The 23,668-nt window shown below is 43.7% G+C and overlaps 1 protein-coding gene across 6 annotated transcripts in view; it reads left to right on the plus strand.

The window, feature by feature from the left end:
- Window positions 1-23,668, plus strand: part of Sipa1l1 (signal induced proliferation associated 1 like 1) — a 272,998-nt gene that overhangs the window by 31,092 nt on the left and 218,238 nt on the right. The window contains exon 3 of one of the 6 annotated variants that reach the window (XM_051196265.1): window positions 23,227-23,293. The exons of the other annotated variants lie outside the window; for them this stretch is intronic. The gene's annotated coding sequence lies outside the window, so the exon portion shown is untranslated. The remainder of the gene's footprint in view (window positions 1-23,226; window positions 23,294-23,668) is intronic. 6 annotated transcript variants of the gene reach the window in all.

The following is a 23,668-nucleotide window of genomic DNA, read 5'->3' on the forward strand; positions in this document are numbered from 1 at the left end:
TTTGGTCAGTGTGAAGAACTCCTGCAAGTTCATTCTTGCGGTGTCTCAGCTGAGGGGAAGTGATGCTAAGGTTGTTTGGCACAGGATATGAGTGTAAAGACTTCCGTTCCAAATGCAGACTGGCTCCTGGCGATAGTAATGTTAATTGCTCAATCACAGGTTCAGATTTACAAGTACGGGATGAGTAGTGGCCACCTACATCCCGTGGAATGTACTTTGGAAATCATTGTAGAGCTCTCTTGCTGGTCTTAGACAAATGTTCACTGTTTTCTCATCTCCCCTCTCCCTTGCGTCTCTTGGTTCTTGGTGTTTTTGTGATTTAAAAGCTGTTTGGCAAAAATAGTCCATAGAAGTGCCTCTCCCTCTAGTGCTTCTCAACCTGTGGGTCACAACCTCCTTGGGTCACATGTCATATTCTGCATATGAGGTATTTACATTACAATTCATGGTGGTAGTAAAATTCAGTTATGAAGTAGCAAAGAAATAATGTCATGGTAGGGGGTCACCACAACATGAAGAACTGTGTTAAAGGGTCGCAGTGTTAGGAAGGTTGAGAACCACTGCTCTAGAGACTGGGTGGAGGGAATGCCTGATTATCCATTCAGGGCAGCCATGTTATAGATATGAGAAACTGTGTGTTTTGTGCTTCTTTGGGTGGCTAAAGAACTCAAGTGGAATGCCAGGGATCTTGGCCACACTATGTATTTATTAAGCAGATGTGAATACTTCTAAAAATATCATCTTATTAATTGACACTTGCAGTGTTTCTCAGGAAATTTGATGTATCGGGTGATTTTTTAACCATGCATTTAAAAATTAGATTTTATTTATTTATTTTGTGTGTGTGTGTGTGAGTTCATGTGTGCTGTGTGTTATGTGTACTGTTTGTGTATGTGTGTATGTGTGCTCAGTGTATATGTGAGTGCATATGCATGCTGTGTGTATACATGTGAGAGCATTAGTGTGCTGTGTGTCATCTGTGTGCCCTGTGTGTGTGCATGCATATGTGTGTCTCGTGTGTGTGAGTGCTTGTTGCTTTGTGTATGTGTGTGAGTGCGTATGTGTGCCATATGTTGTGCGCGCGTGTGTACATACGTGTGTGCATGTGCGAGTGCATATGTGTGCTCACATGCTATGTGTCGTTGTGTGTGCCCTGTGTGTGTATGTGCGTCCTGTGTGTGAGTGAGTCCGTATGTGTGCTGTATGAGTAGGTCTGAGAACAGTTGGTGGGGTCAGTTCTGTCCTTCCACTATGTGGGTTCTTGAGATGGAGCTCAGGTGGTCAGGCTTGGCTGGCGTCAGACTCCAGCATACACCTTTCCCGCAGACTCATCTCACTGGCTCCAGACGTGCTTTAATTGCCTCATTCTTCAGTTTATACATAATATAGATGTTTTAATTTTTGTAGTTACACTTATTTATATACACTTACCATGTGCTATATTCATAGTAATTATCTGTAAACTCACTTAGATAAACCAAATTCAGTGAAAAGCATTTTCTTGGTGGAGGCTTCAATGCTGATCACAGTAGGTTTTTATTTAAGTGTTATTTTATATTTTATTTTTTCCAAAAATAGTGCTATGCCAAGTTTCAATAGTAAGTGGAATAGGAATGCAAGGTGTGAAGTGAAGACTTGGCTCTCCTGACTCTCTAGAGATTCTTTTTTTAGGGTGTCATGTCTGTCCCCCTACAGGGGCAGGGCTGTTTCTTCTAGCATCTGTATGTCTGTATGTAAATAACTGCAAGGTTTCTCAGCATGGCTTTCAACTCTCTAAACTTCTCAACTACTGCTCTCTGGATTTCTTTGTCCCTTAATGTGAGGATGTAGCTGTTCCAGGGTGGACCTTTAGGGATTTTTTTTTTTTTTTTTTTTTTTTTTTATCTCTTTGGTTTTTTAAGACAGGGTTTCTCTGTCTTAATCATGATAACCGGAGTTAACAGACAATTGTTAGTCACCACGTGGGTGCTGGGAACTGAACTCTGGTCCTTTGCAAGAGCAACAAGTGTTCTTAATTGCTGTGCCATCTCCATAGCCCCCTTGCCCTTTCTTTTAGATGAGCACCAATACTGTCTAGTGATTGAAGGCTGTCCTTGAATTCCTTCAGTGTCCTTAACGGCCAAGTACTTCCTTATAAAAAGAAGCCAAGGCAGCTTAACATTTTGTTTTCTGCTACTTACAGTTTAGGTTTCACTGAAGTACTCCTTATCATGGTCTTGTTAATTGAGTGTCTTGGGGTCAAGCTGAGACTCTGGTCCACTACCTCCCAGAGGCTTCCCTTAGAGCAGGCCCCGAATGCACTGACACTGTGTGAGCCAAGCTCTCCAGGTGGTTTTAGGTCAGTCATCGTGTACTGGATGTTGAAAGCTGTATCCAGACCGAACAAGCTCTGCTTTCCAGATAAGCAATGGTATCACTTAAAAATTTGTTTCACCCTTTGCAAACGTTTAACAGAGGGGTAGCAATGTCCTAAACAAATTTACTTAAGGCCCTGCTCAGAGAATTCACACACAGAGAGAGAGATATGCTTGCCTACAGCTGTGGGAGGGTGACTCATTGTTGGTGGTTGTCAGTGATGTTAAGAATGTATCTTTCCCCTCCCTCTCTGTAGGAATTAATGTCTGCATTGGAACTGTGTAAAAATAATCTCATGGTTTCTCTGGGTGGAGGTTTTTATTAGTGAGGATCACCTGAGAACATTTTTGCAGCATTTAAAAGTTTTACTCTATCTACTCTTGAATTAAAGGGAAGAGAATTTTATTTTCTTGAAAAAGCAAATATTGAGTGCCCATGTGAGAAAGCTGTGATGTCTGTTCCCCAGGGAAGGACCAGGATAGGTTAATGAGCTCCAGCCTTGGAAGGGAGCTACTGCCTGGGCCCATGGATAACAGAGAGGCAGTGCCCCCAAAAGAGTTATGTGGCCATTGTGCCATTTAGAGAATATCAGAGATGCTGTTTCCCAGTGAATAAGGAAAGAGAGGCTTAATACCAGAGGTGGAAATAAGCAGTGAACCTATGTTTGAGCAGCAGGAGCTCTGAACAGATTGAGGAGCTGTGGACAGATGATTGAGGAGCTGTGGACAGATGATTGAGGAGCTGTGAACAGATGATTGAGGAGCTGTGGACAGATTGAGGAGCTGTGGACAGATGATTGAGGAGCTCTGGACGGATGATTGAGGAGCTGTGGACAGATGATTGAGGAGCTCTGGACGGATGATTGAGGAGCTGTGGACAGATGATTGAGGAGCTGTGGACGGATGATTGAGGAGCTGTGGACAGATGATTGAGGAGCTGTGGACAGATGATTGAGGAGCTCTGGATGGATGATTGAGGAGCTGTGGACAGATGATTGAGGAGCTGTGGACAGATGATTGAGGAGCTGTGGACAGATGATTGAGGAGCTGTGGATGGATGATTGAGGAGTTGTGGACGGATGCTTGAGGAGCTGTGGACGGATGGATGCTTGAGGAGCTGTGGATGGATGATTAAGGAGCTGTGGACAGATGGTTGAGGAGCTGTGGAGAGATGATTGAAGAGCTGTAGACAGAAACTTCACAGGCACATGTTAGGAACGCGAGCTTTGTATTTGTTGCAGCATACATATAGTTGTGTGAAAGATAGTGTGTATCTTTTTTGTTTATTTTTTATTAGTTTTTGACAGTATCATACTTGTATACAGTACTGTATGATGACATTTGTCCACCACTGTCCTCACTTTTCCTCTCAATCCTGCTAACTCTTCTTTCCATTTAGCCACTTTCCTGCCTTCACCCCGTTCCTTCCTCCCTTCTTCCCTTCTCCCCTTCCTTCCTTCCTTCCTTCCTTCCTTCCTTCCTTCCTTCCAACCCTTCCTCCCTTTGTCCCTCTCTCCCTCCCTCTTTTTTATTTTTCCTTTGCAGGCTTCTTGTAAATGTCAAAGCTCTGGTATTTTTATCATTGCAGTGGTCTTGTCATATCCAGAAGATGGTGAGTGCCTCATCACACCTCTGCCCATTTCTCTCTCTCTTGGTCTTTCTACTCCCTCTTCTGCAAGGTTCCCTGACCTTAGGAGAGGGTGATAAGGGGTCAAGCACTGAACAATCATTTTCTCTCACCATTTTGACCAGTTCTGAGTTCTCATTTTGACTGATACCCACTGCTCAAAGACTTCTCTGGCCAAGGCTGAGAGCTTAACTAAACTGTGGCTATAAACAAACTTCCTTTAACTACCGTTTGTGTAAACATCAGTAGTATGGTATCCTATAGGTTCTGGAGCTCCCTAGCTGTAGGCTTTTTGACTAATTCTACAGTTCCAGGCTTGTATTCCCTCCCTTGGGGTGGACCTTGGATCTAATGAAGAAGCAGTTCTTTACCCCAAAGTATTCATTGTCAGTATTGGTCGTATCTTGAACAGGCAGTTTAGTGTTTTAACATTCAGGGTCTCATGGCTAGGATGATCCCTTCTGACCTGCTTGTGTATTACCTTCTAGCTTTGTAATCACTAGCCATCCAGGAGGAAGCTTCCCTGGGTCCAGTATCTAGAGTGTGTTGTGTCTTTAGCAATTGGATCTTTCCATGTTCTGGCAGGCAGTTAAGAGCACTGACAGTAGCTTGTGGAGCTTTAGGAGACTCTAGGGCCTCCTAGAATCATATGGAGGTGTCCTGCAACTGGCACTGGATTTGGCTTGAAAATCTGCGACTCCTGGTAGCGGCTGTAATCACCAGTGCAGAATACTGCCATTTCAGCTCCTTTAAGACAGAAACAAAGCTAGTGTTGTGACGCCTTATAATGCTTTAAGTGCTTCTTGAGTCATTTCCACCTGACAGTAACAATGCTGTAGGGTAGTTAGTGTTGCCACTCTGTTGTACAGGGGAAGAAACTGAAGCAGAGAGATGTTAAGAAACTTCCCTGAGGTTAAATAGTGTCTTATGAGCTAAGCCTGGTCCAGGAGATGCCCTCCTGCTGTGACCTTGTGCTGGGAAGTGAGGCAAAGCTGAATGCTTACAGAGTGCCTCAAAGGCCTCACACTACTACGCTAGAAGGTCATTTAAAATAAGTCAGTCTTGTATGGGCTGGAGATACCATTTGGTAGAGCACCTGCCTCGCATGCGTGAAGCCCCAGGTTTGATGCCCAGCACCACCTACCCCACAGTGATTACACAGATACACTCAGCACCCCAGTCCTGGAAAGATGGGGAACCAGGAGTTTGAGGTCTTCCTCCGTTACATAGTGAGTTTTGAGGTCTGGCTCCTCTAAGACTCGTCTCTAAGTGAAGATTTGAGCCACATCTTCTCATTTCTTTTAAATATTCGTGTTTCTTGCATGTGGAATGACTTTCCCCCTTAACCTAGTAAGTTTCTACTCATTTAAACACTCTCAGCCTCTCCATTGTTTACTTTTTCTTTCTGGCCCTTTTTGAATCAGCCAGGAAGAAGCCCTCTGGGGGCTCCACACCCTTGGCCAGAGCTGTACATCCCACACGGTGCTCACTTCTCCCCGACTTCTGTAAAAGACGTGGCACTGCATGCATATATATATATATATATATATATACACAGGAAGAATACCCAGACACATAAAACAAAAATGCAGAAATCTTTGAAAAACTAGAAATACCTGAGAAGATACAGTAACTCAAGCTACAATGTTTTGGCTGTGTGATTTCTTGTGAGAATAAAGGTGCAGGTTATTGTGGCTTTGTGTGGGACTGTGAGTTTGGTTGTCCTTCCTGGAGGTAACATTTCAGTTCACGGAGGACACACCAGCTGAGAAAACAGTGATGATGACAGAGATGGGTCCACACTTGATAACTCTCTTACTCTGCTCACTCTTGAAAAGAGGGTCTCTGTGCCTGCATGCTGCGCTTAGTGCACCACTTGGGACATGAAAAGACTCTCCAAAGCTTAGTTTCTTTGCAGGAAGATGTTTCATGAATGTTTGCCGGGTTGTGGTTCAGGTTTCTGGTAAGTCCCTAACACATGCAGTATGAGCTTCACAAGCTAGAATGCCTTTTTGGTGGTAAACTGCTAGTAAACAATGGCCCACTTGTTCTGAATTAAACTTAACCTGTAGAAACTCTTTAAAATCTTGAAGCCATGGGGAACTTCATATTTAATGAGCATGCCTCTTGATGCCGTCCAGGCCAGGGTCCCCTTTGACTGTCAGATGAGCAGGGCCCTTTTCAGCATTGTGGTAATGACTCCTGGCTTTGCTACACTTTCTCTTGTGGAGACTTTTTCTGATGTGGGGAATTAGGTGCTGGGAGAAACAGGCTGGAGAGAAAGTGATAAAAGACTCTTCATGTTGGAGGAGGGTGCTGGAATCCAGAAAAGTCTCTTTGTGAACATGTGTCTCCCAAAATGCTTTTGAGTGCAACCCAGAGCATGAAAAAAGGAAGTCACAAAGCTAGAGGTACCCAACTGAAAGCTTTGTTTTTTGGACATTAAACTTAGAGTTGGTTTTGTCCTCAGAAGTGCCAGAGAAAGTAACCTGGTCGGGGTTGTGTGATTCTCTGTTTCACTGATCCCAGTTATTCTGGGGACCATAGACGGTACTTGTGGTAGTGTGAGGGATGGGTATAGCGCCATCCTAGATCTATATCCAGTGGCTGGCCTTCAGTTTAGGACTTGACTTTGGGCCCTGATAAATCCCAATATCTAGGGCAGCCTTATCTTTAGGTATGGTGTAAACATCTGTATAGTTAAAAATTTCTAGTTGACACAATAAGAGAAAGAAGAAAGATGTAAAATTAATTTTAATTCTTATTTAGCTATCATACAAACATGTAATCAGTAAATAAATTAGGTAGCTATTTCATTGACTTTTGTTCATACTAAGTCTTTAAAATCTGTTGTAGTTTTATACTTCCAGCACATTTTACTTTTGAATGGTGTCAATTCCAGTGGCTATTGCCTCCCAAACTGAAAGATGTTGTGCCATGAGCATATCTGGACTATGGAGGAAGTACAGTAGATGTCTGTCTGTTCAGTGAAGGAGGGCATTGAAAGGGAGTGAGGAAGAGGGCAGGAAAGGTAGGAGAAAATGGTGGCACTTCAAGGTGAGTAGACAAAGAAGTTACTTGTTTGCATGTTCTGGACTTCCAATCTAGAACAGTGACTAGATGATGTCTTTAAAGTTTTAGTTCAACATTATTTTCAATGTGTTGTCTTATTAATACCCACTTCCACTGACATTGATTTAAGGCAGGTAAAGACATGCTGTCTTCAAAGTTCTCAACGAGAAGCTGCAGGGTTTAAGTCCTCTCATCACCCTGCAGCTTTTCGCTGACTTCCTTTGAAGTGTCATTGTCCTAGGACAGTAGTTGGTTCAGATAGTCACAGGGCTGCTGAGTGAGTGTTGTTAACAGGAGGAGGGTTTAACACCTACAGATAGGTCCTTAGTTCTCAATGAGAAGGGTTAGTACTATCTAAGACAGTTGCATGCCTGGCTTCTGTAGGTCTTAGGGATTACCGAATTTCATTACACGTGACTTCCTGCGGTGTTGTCTATACACTGCTTCTGCATAGATGCATCACCTCTACCGAGTGGTTCTGTGCCAGCTGTTTTAGCATGAACTTTTAGTATGATTCAGTTTGTTTTGATTAAAGTGGTAAAGATGAATCTGAGTTAATTGTTAGAAGAGCAGTGTGGTGTGGAAATAAAAATGAACGAGGAAAGTAGGTTCAGTGTCCTTGTGGAAGGAGAGGGATCACTCTACAGAGATGTGCTCGTTTAAATACTTATGTATAGCACATACTTTACACATGCTATTCATATTGAGCCTGTGAGAAACAGCTGTAGTTTATAGAAAATGGCACTTACTGAGAAAAAGAGAGATTCAAAATGTAATTTTAAGCTTTCTGTAAATCAGAAGATCTGTAAAATGTTTTGGCCACATTTACTTATTTTGGAATAATGTATCACACATTTGAAAACATAATAAAAGTTATTTAGTTTAAAATATGTTTGTCATAGCAAAATTCATAGCTCAATTTTAATTGAGCAAGGTATAGTAAAGAAGTTAATTCCAGCTTACCGTGTATGTTTGGGAGATCATTTACAGAGCATTGGACTTGCCGGAGACAGCCACATGACTTACCTACTTGGGCACCAGAGTTTTGGAGTGGACAGCAACTACGCAGACTTTCTCTTTTCTAGGCTTGAGAATGTTGTAAATTCGCCTAAGTTAAAAACTTGATGCTTTCTGGGCCTAATCGTACCTGCAAAGAATCATACCTAATCTGGGCCTGCAAAGAATCAGCTATGGAGCTTTAGGCCTTAACACTCTCCAAACCCCTTGCAGATCAGGGCATGCCCTGCTCTGTTGGGAGAGCCTTGGGGTTTTTGTGTCTTTCTCTGACTGTCCATAGATGGCACATTGCAAAGGAGATATGCACATATCCCAAGGAGAGATGCTCATATTCTCTGTACACGGTTTTAGAAAGGTTCTCAGATGAGTGTGGGAGCATTTTAGCAAGCAAACTGAGAAGATCACAGGGAAGCGTGTGGTTTTGTTCCATGCCTAACTGTAGTTCAGATGTCCAGGGTTCCTGCGGACGGTGGAGGCAAGCCTTCATCTGTGCTTTCGTCCTTAAGGACTGTCTGAAGCCCTTTAACACTGAGTAGGCTCCCAGAGGACCAAGCAGGCCGCTTTCAGCTCGCACAAAGCGAAGATTATGAAAGTGTTTACACTTTTCCCTGCCCAGTGACCTCCCTTTCTGGTCTCAGCCCTCAAAGCAAAAGGAAGCCAAAGAGGCCTGTGGCTGGGGGATTCAGGGAAAGCTATGACCTCTGTCTCTGAAGACAGGCTTGAATGTGGGGTAGATTTCAGGAGGCCCCTGAGTCTGCCGGCGGAGTGTGGCAGGACATCTTGATGTGGCCTTTTCCTCTTTGCTGACTCTTCTGTCACCCTGTCATGGGCCAGCTTTGCTTGTTCTAGTGTGAAGTTCTTGTACAGTGTGACTGCCTGCCTGGCTGCCAGTGCCCTCACAGCCTTTTCTCCTCACTGTCCTTTGTTCCTTACTACTTCAAAGGTAGTATCTGTGGCGTTTCCCTGGCTTCCTAGAGTTAGTTACCTCATTGCACATACATGTGTTACAGTAGCGAAGACTTTTAAGATGTCTAACATATTCTGTAGCTTATAATATTCTTGAAGAGAGGGACTGTGTATTTTATCTGACTTTGAAGTGCCTTAATGGCACATTACAGATATCCAATACTTTTTGAGAGAAATAAGTATAATTAAGACTTTCTTTGCCATTACTATGGCTTGGGGTTTGGAACTTTACATCCATAATTGAGTTTTTTGATTGATTGACCAAAATGCTTGAGAAGTGTTGGAGTGACATTTTCTTGACTCTTATTAAAAATGCCTGTAGGTAGTGTGAAGGTTGGGGATACGGTGGGTCATTGCTGGTTTAGGCATGTCCACATTATGTCTTGGGTTATTTTCTTTTAGAATCCTTTGAAAAATGCCAGATGACTGTATCCACATATTCAGGAAGCATCTTAAAACCCAAAACAAGAGGGAAAATTAAAATATTCATATGTATGTATATTTGTATGTATGTATATTACATATATTAGGTGATTGTGTTAAAGAAATGGCAAGCGGAGAACAGATTCTGTGGGGAATCAGGCCTCCACTGTGGGTGACTGAACACACTGTGTTCTGATGTGCTGTTTGAGCAGTAGTTTGTAAAAGCTGATACACATGATGTAATCAGAACATCCTCATGCTAGCGGGAGAGGCTGGAAGAGGCAGTGTGGCGCAGTGGCACTTGTGACTGTGTTGGGTCTAGACTTTGGGAGAGTGGAAACACTGAAGCTCAGGGTAAAATGTCTCCTGGCATTGGCTAGTGCAACAGGGCTTCTTGTGCAGACTTCTTGGAAGCATTATCATATTTTGAAAGCTTCCCTGTGTGCTAGGGGGTCCAGGCTGGCCAGGGTGGTGGAGCAGAGTCCGCTAGTCCTACAGAGGAATGTCGGGCTGCTGCGTGAGCAAAGGGGTGGGTCTTTGTTCATTATCAACAGGCCATCCTAGGTCTTTTTCTACTGGGCACTGATCCTTTTTCTCATAGCTTTTTATCATTCTGGTAAAGGCTGGGTGGTGCTCCTCTTCTTCCCCAGTTTTATTTCCTGCATTCAGAAGTCAAAAATAATCCCTTCCAAATATGCATCTGTTATGGGCCTCCCTGCACTTACTGTTTTGCATATGGAAACTCTGTGGGTTCTTCAGGTCTTGTGACATAGGTCTCTTTCTACACTGTGGGTTGGATGCGTGAGATCAGATTTCAGTGTCTAAGGCAGTCTAAGTGTCTCCCTGGAGACACTTCCTTCAGGGTCACTTTCTCTTAGAATGTGGCACTCTTGTTCTGCATCCAGAGTTCATTCAGAATTAGCAACGGACAAAATAACCTCACCTATTATTTTACTCAATATTTTAGGGACTTTGAGTTACATTGCAATTAAATCCTAGGCAGACCCCCCTCCCTCTTCTCCCCACCCCTCCCTTCTTCCCTGTCTCCCTCCCTCCTCCATATACCACATCTTGAGTGGGTTCTGGGGCTGGAATACAGGTCATCAGGTTTGGCAATAGTTCCTTTACCCACTGAATGAACCATCTTGCTGAGCCCTTAAGTTTATTGTTGAATAATATACTTAAAGCATGTTATAGAGATTGATTTAAGTTTACCTGCTGTTATTTTTCTGATGGATAAGCAATAAAAGGAAAGATAAAACAATTTGTAGAACTCTTTTATGACTTTGAAGTTATATTAGACCTTTCCCCAAACTTCTTTTCATAACTGGGTTTTTTGTCATACTTTGTAATTTGTCTGCATTATGTATGATGATACTGAGGTGAGAGAATGTATAAAGGCATAATTATAGTCAAATGTGCAGTTGTTTTGGTATTGTAGAGTTTGGAGAAGGCCCTTAATGTGTCTGTCTTTAAAGAAAATCCTAGATGAATTGGAATTCCATTAGATCAATGCATAGACGAAATACTCCAGCTTTGACACAATAGCAAAGAAAAACATGCATTGTTTTGCAAACTTGTCAGGCACACCGAATTGCTGGTTGTTTTGTTTGGAGAAGAGTTCGTTCTCTTTGGGTTCATATAGGCTCATGCTATGTTTGCTTATGTCTCTGCTGTAATAGAATGAGCTGCTATGGTCTGAGCTGGGGTTCCTCTCCCCTGGAACCCTTTCTCTTCAGCTTTGTTCTTAAGACCAACATTAGCTGGGGGTTGTTTTCCTGACCTTGATGTACCGAGAGACTTGTGCATATCAAGCATTAGTCAGTGTACCTGGTACTTGCTAGATACTTGGTGTTTTTTGTCTCAGTTGAGACTTTGCATAACTTTAGGGAGAAGGACCAAGTCTCCACATTGAGTCATGAGTGTTATCTTGCCCAGGATCACAGTGAGTCTGGTTGTCTCCTCTGAAGATGGAGCCTGTGCTTTTTCTAGACTGATGTTCTGCTTCTTAGAGGTGGAATATAGTGTGGTTGAAAACAAACAAAAACTAAAACAAAGAAATAGATTTATAACTTATTTATATGTATGTGGTTGTGTGTCTGTGTGGATGCCACGTATATGTGAGTTTTGGTGGAGGCCAGAAGAAGGTGTTGGATACCCTGAAGTTGAAGTTACATGCACTTGTGGAGTCATGGGAGGAGAGTGCTGGCAGAGTTTACATTGTTCTTAATTAAAATTAATTAGTGTGTGTCTGTGGTATTTATGTGTCTGGTGTGTGTTGTACGCATGTGAATGTGTGGGTGTGTATGCAGGAGTCAGAGGAGGGTGTTGATGTCTCCCTCTATCAGTCTAGCCTTATTTCCTTGAGTCAGGTTCTCTCACTGAGTTAGAAGCTCTGTTTCGTCCAGGTTAGCTGTCTGCCAAGCTATCTGGATCACCTGTCCCTGCTCCATAGTGCTGGGGTAACAGACACATACAGCCTGGCTTTTTACATGGGTGTTGAGATTCAAGCTTAGGTCCTTAGGCTTGCAGGGCAACCACCCTTACCCACTGTGCTGTCTCCATGCCCCTCATTATAGATTGAAAATTTTTACTGCATTTATTTATTTCTTTTGTGTATGTGTAGGTATGTAGGTGTACTATACACGTGGAGGTCAGAGGATAATGCATAGGAGTTGGTCCTCTCCTTCCACAATGTGGGACCCAGGGGTAGAACTCGGGTCAAGTTTGTCAGCAAGCATCTGCTGAGCCATCACACTGGTCCCACATGGTAGTTTTTAAAAACACTATTTTATTGTATGTTATTATTGCTATATTGCTTGTGATGATGCTGCTGCTGCTGCTGATTTTGAGGCAGGGTCTCACTGTGTAGATCAGGATGGCCTTGAACTTCTGACCCTTCTGATTCAGCTTCTTTAGTGCTGGGTGGGATTGCAGGCGTGTGCCACCACACCTGGCTTGGCTCCTGTTCTGCTTTAAGTGGATCCTTACCAGGTATGACAAACACCTACATGGAATTTTTCTCCGAAAGGCTATAGATTAAATGGAATTAGATAGCTAAAAGTTAACTGCAGTTCTTTAAACTTAATTTGTTGAAGGCTATCATTTTCCCATTTAGATATTGTTTGTAACTTCTGAACTGTATGCACATAAAACTAAGTTTTCACATTCATCACTAAGTGCTGTTAGCAGTTTTGTTCTGCATTAGTAAGTGTACTTGTTTATGCTTCATCAGTTTGATAGAATTACAAGCTCCCAAGCTCATTTGATGCCTGTGTATTTAAAAGCACATTGTCCACACATCATCAGCAGCAGTTCTGAGCAGTGAGTCTTGTTGTGTAGGCAATAGGCGCTGCTCGGATGCTGAGGTTGCATGGTTGTCTGTGTACTAGGTGATGTTGTTTTCTGTGGGCATTTGGCCCTGTGCTTTATGAAGAAGGCAGCCAGTGCTGTGTGACAGGTAGTGAGTGAGCTGCTGTAGAACCTTAAGGATTCCCTTAGCAGTATATCTGTAGTTCTCAACACAAAGTTTCCATGTCACCTTTAGAGTACTTTGTGTGTCTTGATTTTCAAGCATGTTTCCATAGTTTAATATTCTGTTCACTCAAACTCCACATGCAAAGTAGCCTTTTCTGTTTTTATTCTGTCTTTCTCCCCAGATTGCATGGCTTTATCCACCACCCACATACCCGTGCTGGACATGAAGCCCAGGGCCTTGTGCATTTCATGCATTCCACTGAACTGCAGCTCCACCCTCTGCTGTACTGGAAATCTCATGTCCAAATTGTTTTTTCTGGATCCCATTGAACTTCGACCTTTGTGTTCTCTTGCATTCCTTGAAGTTGTTGGATCTCCCCACACTTGACTTGGATTTCCCCTCTATGATGGTTTGAGTAGGAACAGCCCGCATAGACACATGCATTTGAATGCTTGGTCCATAGGGAGTGGCATTATTAGTAGGTATGGCCTTGTTGTAGCAGGTGTGGCCTTGTAGGAGGAAGTGTGTCACTGTGGGGCCGGGCTTTGAGGTCTCACATGCTCAAGCTATGCCTAGTATAGGATGTAGTCTTCACTTCTGCTGCCTGCGGATCAAGATGTAGAACTTTCAGCTACTTCTCCAGCACTATGCCTGCCTGTATACTGCCATGATGATAATGGACTAAACCTCTGAAACTGTAAGCCAGGAAAACATTTCCTTTATAAGTGTTGCCATAGGCCTGGTGGTGGTGGCTCACACCTTTAATCCCAGCACTCGGGAGGCAGAGGCAGGTGGATCTCTGTGAGTTCGAGACCATCCTGGTCTACAAGAGCTAGTTCCAGGATAGCCCCCAAAGCCACATAGAAATCCTGTCTTGAACCCTCCCCCCCCCCAAAAAAAAAAAAAAGAGTTGCCATGGTCATGGTGTTTCTTCACAGCAATAAAACCCTACCTAAGACACCCAACACTTTATTGACTTCTGGGTTAGTTTACAAGCTCTTTGAAGGGGAAGTCAGTGTTGATAGGGCTTTGGAGTTCCAGGTTTCTTTGCTTGACGTCTTATATCTGAACATGTTTAAGAATGTTTGAATTAAAGTAAGTTCTTAAAGTAAATAGTCAGACTGCATTTAGGATCTAACTCGTTCTGCTGTTGACAGTGCAGGTGGGTCTCACTGGGCAGGATTGCAGACCCTTTGGAGAAGAAGGGAACTAATTTAAGCTGAGATAGGTTTCTCACCCTTTCTGTGTGGCCACTCCCTGCTGCTGGTGTGCCTTGATGCATGTGCAAACCCTGCTCTCAGTCAGGAGCTTCTGCTTTTCTAGCTTTCATGATGTCATTAACTGGATGTTTCTCTGGTCTTAGAGGAAGACCGAGACAGTTGATTATTCTTTAAGTGTTATCCACCCCATCTGTTTCCTGTGTGACAAGGATTTCTGCTTACCGCCTTGCCCCTGTGCTCAGAGACCTTGCATAGGTGCACGTGCTGGCTTTCAGTGTGGGGTTCAGTAAGGACTCACTTTCTAAAACTGTTTGCTTTCTTTAGGCGGTGAGCTCACCATTTATAAGTCTTCCTGTCACCTTAAACCCAGAAGCCCATGTTAGCCTGTGTTAGTACTTGTTCTAGTGAGACTTTACAAGATCTTTTTGGGTTTGGCCAAGCTGCTTCTGTCAGGGCCAGAAGAAACTCTAGACAAGGCTCAGTACCTGGGACTCCTCCCAGCCGTCTCACCCCTCCCCGTCCCCAAACCTCTTAGCCCACACCTGGACTCTGCCTTCTTCCGCAGCCTCTCTTTCTTATAAGACCCCGTGTTTCTGCCGGGTGCTCTCTTGGCCTCTTGCCCTCGGCTCCTCTCTTGGCCCACTTACCCTCTCATTTCTCTCTCTTCTTCTCTTGCTCTGCCCCCCCCCTCCTCTCATGGCCCAGGTCAGTCTGGACCCGTCCAGGTGCCTCTGGCGGAGCCCCTCCCCCATGTCTACAGTGAGACCCTTCTCAACAATACTTAGGAGCGAGCAGGCATGCCCTCATTTTCATTCAGCTTAACTGGTTTGAATGTGCTTTCTTTAAAAATAAACAATACAAATAAGCAAAACAACAATAACACCCCCTGCCCCCAACCATAGCTATCAGTTACCTTTCAGGGAAGTCGCAGGGGTTCAGTAAAATAGCAAACAAAAGGCATTCATCCATACAGTGTCATGTGCCAGTGAGATGAACTGGAGTTTAAGAGACTGTGCTGTATTACATAAGAAGGGCAAGAGTACTGAGGTGGATGAAATCTTGGGTTTAAAAAGGTCACAATTCTTACCTGTGTCCCTTGTAAAGTGGGTTATTTAATACCATTTCCTTGGGTGGTCATGTTGCTTCCCCCCGGGTAGAGAGTATTATGTTTGACATTACACACACTCACATTGTAGCTCTCTTTTACTTATTGGAAGACAGATTTAGATTCTCGACTTAAGTGAACATCAGGATGGAAGCTTCTAGGTTTGATTAGTGCTTGTGATCATAAAAGTACTTGTGCCCAGCTGGAAGTGTCAGAAGAAATTGGTGTTTGCTGGTGCTCTGCCCCTTCAACTTAGGACTAGGTAGCCATCTTTTGTCAGCCCTTCCTCCCTCCCTCCCTCCCTCCCTCCCTCCCTCCCTCCCTCCCTTCCTTCCTTCTATTTGTTGTACTTTTAATCGTGTGTGTGTGTGTGTGTGTGTGTGTGTGTGCGCGCGCGCGCGTGCATGCGCACGCACACGCGTGCACTGAGTGCAGGCGCCTGTGCAGTCAGCAAGACAGCTGTGTGAGCTGCCGGACTTGGTGCTGGGAGCCAAACTCCAGGCCTCTGCAAGTGCAGTAAACACTTCATGACTGAATGGGCCTCTGGCTCCAAGTAGACAGCCTTTACATCACACGTGTAGTGAAGACTGCAGGGATCTGTGCTCTGTTTGTGTCTCGTCTATATGGGTTATTGGTTGTGTGTGTCTATTCCTCTTACCCTGAGTGCCTTGGAAAATTCCAGATTTCCATGTGCTCTTAGTTTAGTTTGTGGAGGGAGTCCACATAGCAGTCCACACACTCCCCGGTTTTCCAGTATGTGTTCATATGTGGGCATGTGGAGTTTAGAACCTTCTGTAAAATGCAGTCACCGTACTTTTTGCCGTTCACTTCCTTCTCCCTGCAGGTCACGGAGTGTTATTTCGTCAGTGTAGACGTCACTGTCATATTAATCATAGGAGTGTCTCTTGATGAAAAGCCCCAAGTCTTGTGGGATGATAGACCGGTGCTGTAGTGAGCTCCAGCCACGCAGGTGCTGCTTGCCTGTATGCACTCTGGGGTTGTGGTCTCCATACCGTCCTTTGCCCACACTACAGATTGGTCATTCTTTCCCCATGTAGCCCAGTGGGGACTGTCAGGCCCCTCTTCGTAGTCCTTTGTACCCCTAGCTTTCACATGTGTGCACACGTCACTTTGCAGTGAAGAGACCATGTTGTGGCTTCACTTGAAGTCAGTCAGGGACACAAAAGTAATGATTGTGTAATTCTTGCCAGGAGTTTTGTTAATTCCTGTGTTAGAGATTGACATGTAGTACTAACTTTCTAATCTTCCTTTTTAGTGACCCACTTTAAAAAAAAAAAAAAGACACCAAAAAGCATTAAACAGACAAATAAAAAACTATGCAGGAAAAGCAACTTAGATTTTAACTGAAACAGTTTTAAGTCTGTCTCTAGAAGGTATTGAAAGAAATAAAGACTATTCATTCCCTTTCAAGTTTATTAGGGGCAAAAAGGTTCCTAATTTTACTTGAAGTTGCAGTTTTGTTTTCGAAATTCAGGAGAGAGCCTTCCTAGTCTCCTTATACTGTGTTCTTGAGTGGGAGCCCATCTCGTGAGTGGTAACAACTATCCTTTCATTACTGGTTCTGTTACATTTAGTGCTGTCGGGCTCCTATTTAAACTTCGTCATTTGATCCTTACAATAATATTGTGAGTGAAGAAGAGAGTTTCTGTGTATTACTGAGGAATTTCACAGAGTCATTGACTGATGGCTAGGAACTGAATGACAACCTCCAGCTCCTCAGTCCTTGTCATGCCATCGAGGAGGCTTTCCTGTGCTCACTTGGAAATAATTTTGAATGTTGGTGTTGCCTTAGTTACTCATTTATTCATACTCATAGTAGAGTTGTTATTGCAGACACAGAGTCTTCTGAGAGTAAATTTTATCTGATAACTGAGTTGGACTGGACTACAGGCTATGGAATGTGATAGAAATTTTCTAAAAAGGTTGTGCACATTGCTGTCTTGCAGATGGATCAGATTGGTTCAAGCTTTGTGCATCTGCCCTGCCTCCCTAACTTCAGGAGGAATTTTGTTTTCTTACTGGCTGTGAACCCAGCCTTGTCCATACCCTAAAGCCCCTTCTGGAAGTGAAGCACGGAGGACTCACTCCCAGAAGCTAGCTGACCCAGAATCACGGCCATGTTTCTCCTGCCCATCCCGCTTTCCACTAGAACAAGACCCGTGCTTTGACACTGTGTATTTGTGGCATCCTGCCGATTCCCTCTATTGAGCTGTGGGTTTAAGATGCCCTAGCTCTCTCAAAGTGAATGCATCTTTGAAGAACATATTTTGGGCTTGGGCTATTTAAGCTCTGAAAAATCAGTAGCATTATATATGTACTTTATGAATGAGGGCACACCATCACAGCCAGGCATTTGCAATGTTGGCTGTTTGCCTGGCCTTTGCTGATAAGATGTATCTGTAAGTGTGGGGCCTCATAGTCTCTTTTTTCCTTTCTTCTCTGAGGGGGCTACAGTACCAGTTTTTGTCTGAAGTGTTTTGTCTTGCTGGGTTGCTCCCTTACTGACCTCTCAGTTTGAGGAAATAGACTTTTTTGAGAAAATAGAGATGGTACTACCTGGCACACGATGGAGAAATGAAGTCCATAAATAAATACATAGAGGTCAGTGAGAGCCAGTTGTACCTCTGTCACAGAGAGGGAGAGGGACAATTGGGTGGTGAGCCTGAGGTGAAAGTGTAGGCAGGGACTCATGGTTTTCAGTGGCATAGGAAAAGCAAGAAATACAGAAATAAATGTGTGCATGTGTGTCTATGGTTCTCTTTTCTATGAAGGCCTGGAGATAACAGTCATCCTTTTCATCCTTTTGCAGAAAACACACCACACCCCCACATCTTGGCACTAAATTACATTTTCTCTCTAAAATGGCAGGCAATTTTGGACTTTAAGTACTGAATGTTTATTGAGGAGGTGCCTGCCTATGGGGTCTTATTTTTTAAAATGATGTATTTATTTTTATTTTGTGTATATATGTGAGTGTGTGCATGTTCATATGTGCACCACACGTGTTGGGTACCTTGGAGACTAGAAGAGGGCGTCAGATCCTTTGATGCTAGAGTAATTGTGTGAATGTGGAAATGAGCTCAGTCCTTTCAAAAGCAGCAAGTGCTCTTAACCTGTGAACTACTCCTCCTGACTTCTGTATAGTCAAGTGTCTTCTCACTAAATAACAATCATGAAAGGAAAGAAAGTAACCTTACTGTGTGGAATTCTGACAGATACTACCTTAGTTAAGTAGTATGAGTTAATGTTGCCATGTTGTAGACATGATTAAATGTTCCACCTGACAAATTGAAGTTAAAAAAAAAAAAAAACTCTTCTTGTATAGTATTCCTGTTGAAAATGTACATGAACCTAATCATAAGGAGCAATCAGACAAACATAAATCAAGGAGACATCACACAAGCTGGCCAGGAATCCTCCTTATTGCCATGGTCACAAGAGTTAAGGAAAATGAGGAATTCATGGAGGTATTACTCTTGAGATGAAAGCAAAGTATAGTGCAGGGTCCTGAATTGGATCCATTTATTGAAATAGACATTACTAGGGTAGTTAGAGGAAAACAAACATGGCCTCTGAAGTAGGTCATGGTGTTTATATCAGCGCTGTATTCTGGGTTTTGATAGTCACAACTATGAAACGTTGTATAGGAGAATGCACTTGTTTATAGGAAGTGCTCACCAGCCTTTATTGGCTCTCTTTGTGGTCAAGTGTCCAGGGAAAAAGGCTATTTCTATTGTGCCTGCATCTTTTTGTAGGTTTATCTGAATTCATTGAGTAAAGCAAGGCATAGCCCTTCAGTTGTTTGAATACCTCATATTCGCCAGTTTATCACACACATCCTTTACAAAGCTTGATAGGTTCTCCTTTGCGGGGAGCTGCCCTGCCACACTGGCTTCCTTTCAGGTTTTGGTCTGTCCTTGGGTATGTAGGCTTGCCAGCAATTACTGTTGTCTTACTTGTGCATTCTTTGTGTTCATAGTTTTTCCCCTTCGCTTGTGTCTTAACCTTTGTGGAAACAGCTTCTTTGAATAGGAAGTATGGTTTACAGAAATGACACTGTCACAGTATAGACAGAGATAATGTAATATTTTAACTCACTTAGCGTGTGTTTTATTTTAACTTTCTGTGTGCTGTTTTCTCCTGCTTATTGATGGGCTGGTAAGGCAGTTTCTGTCTCCACTGCTCAGCATCTATCTACTTCAGTTCTGGGCATATCTCAGGGTTTGAGTTCGTCTGTGGGTGCAGGTGCTCGCAGAGACCAGGGTGACAGATCCTCCCAGAGCTGGACCCAGGGAGTGATGAGTTGTCTGGTGTGGTGCCTGGAATCAAACTAGGAGCTGGCTTCCAGCCTCGGCTGGGCCAGTTGGTTGCCTGTCTAAAGACTGTGGACTTTGCAGAAAGGATGTGGGGTAGAATAACTCACAAGAACACGTTTGGGTTTCAGGCGGTCAGTCTCCACAGCTCTAGGACTGAATATTTTGGGCAGGAGGTGGTCTTAGTTTAGAGATTTGTGTATCAGGTGGGATATGGGAATTGGCCAGAAGGGTCATGGACACCCATAGCTGCCTTTCTCTGGGAGCATTACTTTAAGCTGTCTGAGAATCTGCCTTTTCTCTAGAATATAGAAAACCATCATTAAGGACATGTAACCACCCTGGCTGAAACCCATCACAGATCCTGTTTTCCTTGGGCAGGCTGGAGGACAAGCTTCTCTGTGGCAATCAGGCTGGCTAATTTTCATATTTCTCCGAATGATCAAGGAAGAGGCTTTTAACAAGCTGGAGTGCTAGTTACATTGCACTGGGTGACGCCCACGCACACAGGCTTTTTTTCAGTATTCTCTCCCCCCATCCCCTTGCTGCTTTTACAGTGTAGGTGGCCTTTTTTGGATTGCTTTTGACAGGAAATTGAACAACCTTTCTTTTTTGGAACAGAATATATTTTACTGCTGAGAGTGGAAAAAACAAACATCAAAAAAGTGTTTGTGTTTGAATTGTTACTATGAGTTTGATTTAAAGACTGTTTTAAGTCCAGAAAAATGGGAGTGGGGGTCAGGGTCCCATCACAAAGTGTATACTGCAGTTCCTGAGTCTCCCTGGTGACTGCTGGGCCTTCCTTTCTTGCCCCTCTTGCCTTGACTAGAAGTAGGCTCAGGCCTGGTCTCCTTGAACAGTGGGCGCGTGGGGGCCCTGTGCTCTTTCACAGGCTTCTTGACTCTAGGCCCTGTGTTGGTCCTACCCATGTCATCGTGCCTGTAGGGTTCCACGTCTCTGAGTGACACTGACTGAGGGCCTGCCTGGTTTACCCCTTGTCCTGAGTGTGGGTGGGAGCTCCTGCCACCTATCACAGGTTTTGCTGGTAGCCTCCAGACTTTCTGCCGTGGGTTGTGAGTGCCTGGGCCCATTGGTGGTGTGGGTTACAGAGCTTGAGTCTGACTTGGGCAGTTCATATACATCACTGAGGATTCTGAGGCAAAGTGTCAGTCTTGAATCAGAGGTGGTCTGGCTTGCTTTATCTGGAAGCCTTGTCTAGATTGAAAGGAGCCGTTCTGTTGAAATTTGTATGTTCCTACGTCACATGCTTTTCAAATTTGCATGTTTGTTCGTGTACCCATGTGGTTTGCCGGTCCTAGTCAGCTGCCAGGTATGCCCTGTTTACGCAGATGGCTGGTTATAGCTCAATTCGTTACGACTAACAAACAGAGCCTCCGTTTTGAGTGTTAGTGGCTATCTTTCCGCATTCTGTGGGTGTATGCTATACCATAGAAGCCAACCTTGAGTAAACATCAAGTCTGCTCTCTGGGCTGTGTGATCAGAATCCACCTCTGGTTCTTTTCCTCCCAGGGGTGTCTAACTGTACCTTCTGGCTGTGGCAGCCCAGGGAATGCTGGCTGCAGCTCCCTCTCCAGCTCTCTCCAGGGCATATGACCCCGGGTAAATCCTATTGTGAATGTAAAATTCGAGTAAGTTTTACAGTGTTTACGTGCTTGGCTGAATGAAGGATGGGGCTCCCTAATGTTCAGGTGACAGGCTGGAAAGAGGAAGTCCTTGTTTCATCCAGACTGGGGATTCCATGAGTGAAGAAGCTCAGCCTTAGATATTATTTGTTTTTAGGCTTCATTCTGTGACTGGGAAAAGAGTTTGAAGTAAGGTTTAACCCCAGTAAATGGGGGGTGGGGACAAAATGAAAAACATAACATCTTTTGGGAAGCTTTTATGAACATAGTTTGAGTTTTGGAAATTGAAACATTTATTCCAAATTATCAGAACCATGCATGGTGGTGCACACTATGAGTCCCAGCATTCAGAGGCAGATGCAACCAGATCTTGATGAGTTCCAGGCCAGCCTTGTCTACACAGTGAGATCTAGGCTAGCCTGAGCTATGTAGTAATACCCTGTCTCAAAAAACAGCCTCTTTCTTTCTCCTAATTAGTGTTATTGAGCACAAATATGTTTTTTTTGTTGTTGTTGTTGTTGTTGTTTTGTTTTTGTTTTTGTTTTTTTGAGGCAGGGTTTCTCTGCATTTCTTTGGAACCTGTCCTGGAACTCAATCTGTAGATCAGGCTGGCCTCAAACTCACAGAGATCCACCTGCCTCTGCCTCCCAAGTGCTGGGATTAAAGGTGTGTACCACCAATGCCTGGCCAAATCTGTATTTTTTAATTGAGTGATATACAGAAATGTAGCTTTCATAGGAAATAACTTTATGGCTGTGCTTGGGAACTTATATCTGTCTCAGATGAACAGTATTTAGAATTGTAGAATTTGAGGCCTGGAGAGATGGCTCAGTGATTGTTGTTCCAGAGGACCCAGATTCAATCCCTAGCATCCATATGCCAGTTCACAACCCTCTGTAACTTTAGTACCAGAGGACCCAGTGCCCTCTTCTGGATTCTGCTCGCATTCAAGTGACGAGAGCTGTAGAAGTACATAAAACACCCATACAATATGAAATGAAAAGGCAAAAATGAATTGTGGAATTACCGTGTGTGTGTGTGTACACATACATGCATGCATGCATACATACATACATACATACATACATACATACATACATACATACATACATTAGTGTGTGTACATGAGTCTCACCTTGGTGGCATTCCTCAGGGGTTCTTCACCTTGTTTTTGAGACAAGGTCTTAGTGGGACTTGGGATTTGGGATTGGCTGGCCAGTTAGTCCACCTGCATGTGTCATCTTCCTCTATTCTGGAAGGACAAGTAAATGCCACCATACCTGACTTTTATGTGGATGCTGGAGACTGAACTTGGCTCCTTAGTACTTGGGTGGCAAGCACTTTATTGACTGAGTTGTCCCCTCTTCTCCCAGAATTGTAGAAATTCCAAATTCTACAAGCCAGAATGTCTTGCTTTGGAAGAGGTGTCCTCATCCTCTCCTTTATTTCTCCTTTGGGCTGGGTGATGTGTGGCTTAGCACCATCCCAGGCTTGTACCCATTAGATGACAGTAGTATGTCCCCTTCTCTAGTTGTGACATCAGGACATAGAATTGCACCCTGCTGAGGCTCACTGCTTCAGCACTGCTCAGAACAACACTGTATGTGGGGTGGATGGAGGTGGGTTCTGATAGGCAATGGGATGCTGATGGCTTGGCTAATTAGCATCTTCTCTAGGGCTCTTCTTAGAGCCTGGTCCTGGTCCTGCCTTTCTCCTAGATGTTCTGTGTTGTTTGTCTGGGGTGTGGTCCTGGAATACTCATCTGTCTGTCTAGTCAGGGTTAAGGGTCAGTTCTTTGTGTGAGAGTGGCTGTTGGTTAGCCCAAATTTAAGTGCATAGAGTTTCACATAAAGCTTAAAATTAAAGGAGGCTTTAAGTAAGAATTTTATTAATTATGTTTTTTTTGGAGGGCCTTTACCTACAGTTACATATTTTCCAAAAATTGAAAATAACTATTATACTGAAGTTCACAATTGTTTTAATCTAGGTTTTGAGAGATTTCTCCAAGTTGGACTCAAAAGCAAGGTTTACTGCAAACGTGGAGGCAGAATGAGGTGAGCTGATGAATTGAAACCGGGTTGTGTTTGGAGAGAGAGTGTTACTTAGACTCTGGGTTAGAAGGCTGCTGCTTAACAGTCTTTGATTTACCCAGTGTGAGTTTTGTGTTTTCCTGCTGGCTTTTCCTGTTTGCCAATTTTCTGTTGCTGGATAGGAACAGAAAAGCAGATGATATAAAAGTGGCACAGCTCTGGTCACTGACTTCTGAACCAAGCAGCACGCTCTTTATACCAGACTTGCTGGGGCAGGAGTGGGAGTGAGGGTGGGTAGAAGGGTGTGTGTGTGTTTGTGTGTCTGTATGTATGGCCCTGTACGTCCTAACAGGGCAGTTTAGGTCCTTGTTCTCCATAGTCTTGTCTACCTAAGCAGAT

This window comes from Phodopus roborovskii, unplaced genomic scaffold (genome assembly GCF_943737965.1).
Source record: "Phodopus roborovskii unplaced genomic scaffold, PHOROB, whole genome shotgun sequence".
In the NCBI taxonomy this organism is placed as follows: Eukaryota; Metazoa; Chordata; class Mammalia; order Rodentia; family Cricetidae; genus Phodopus; species Phodopus roborovskii.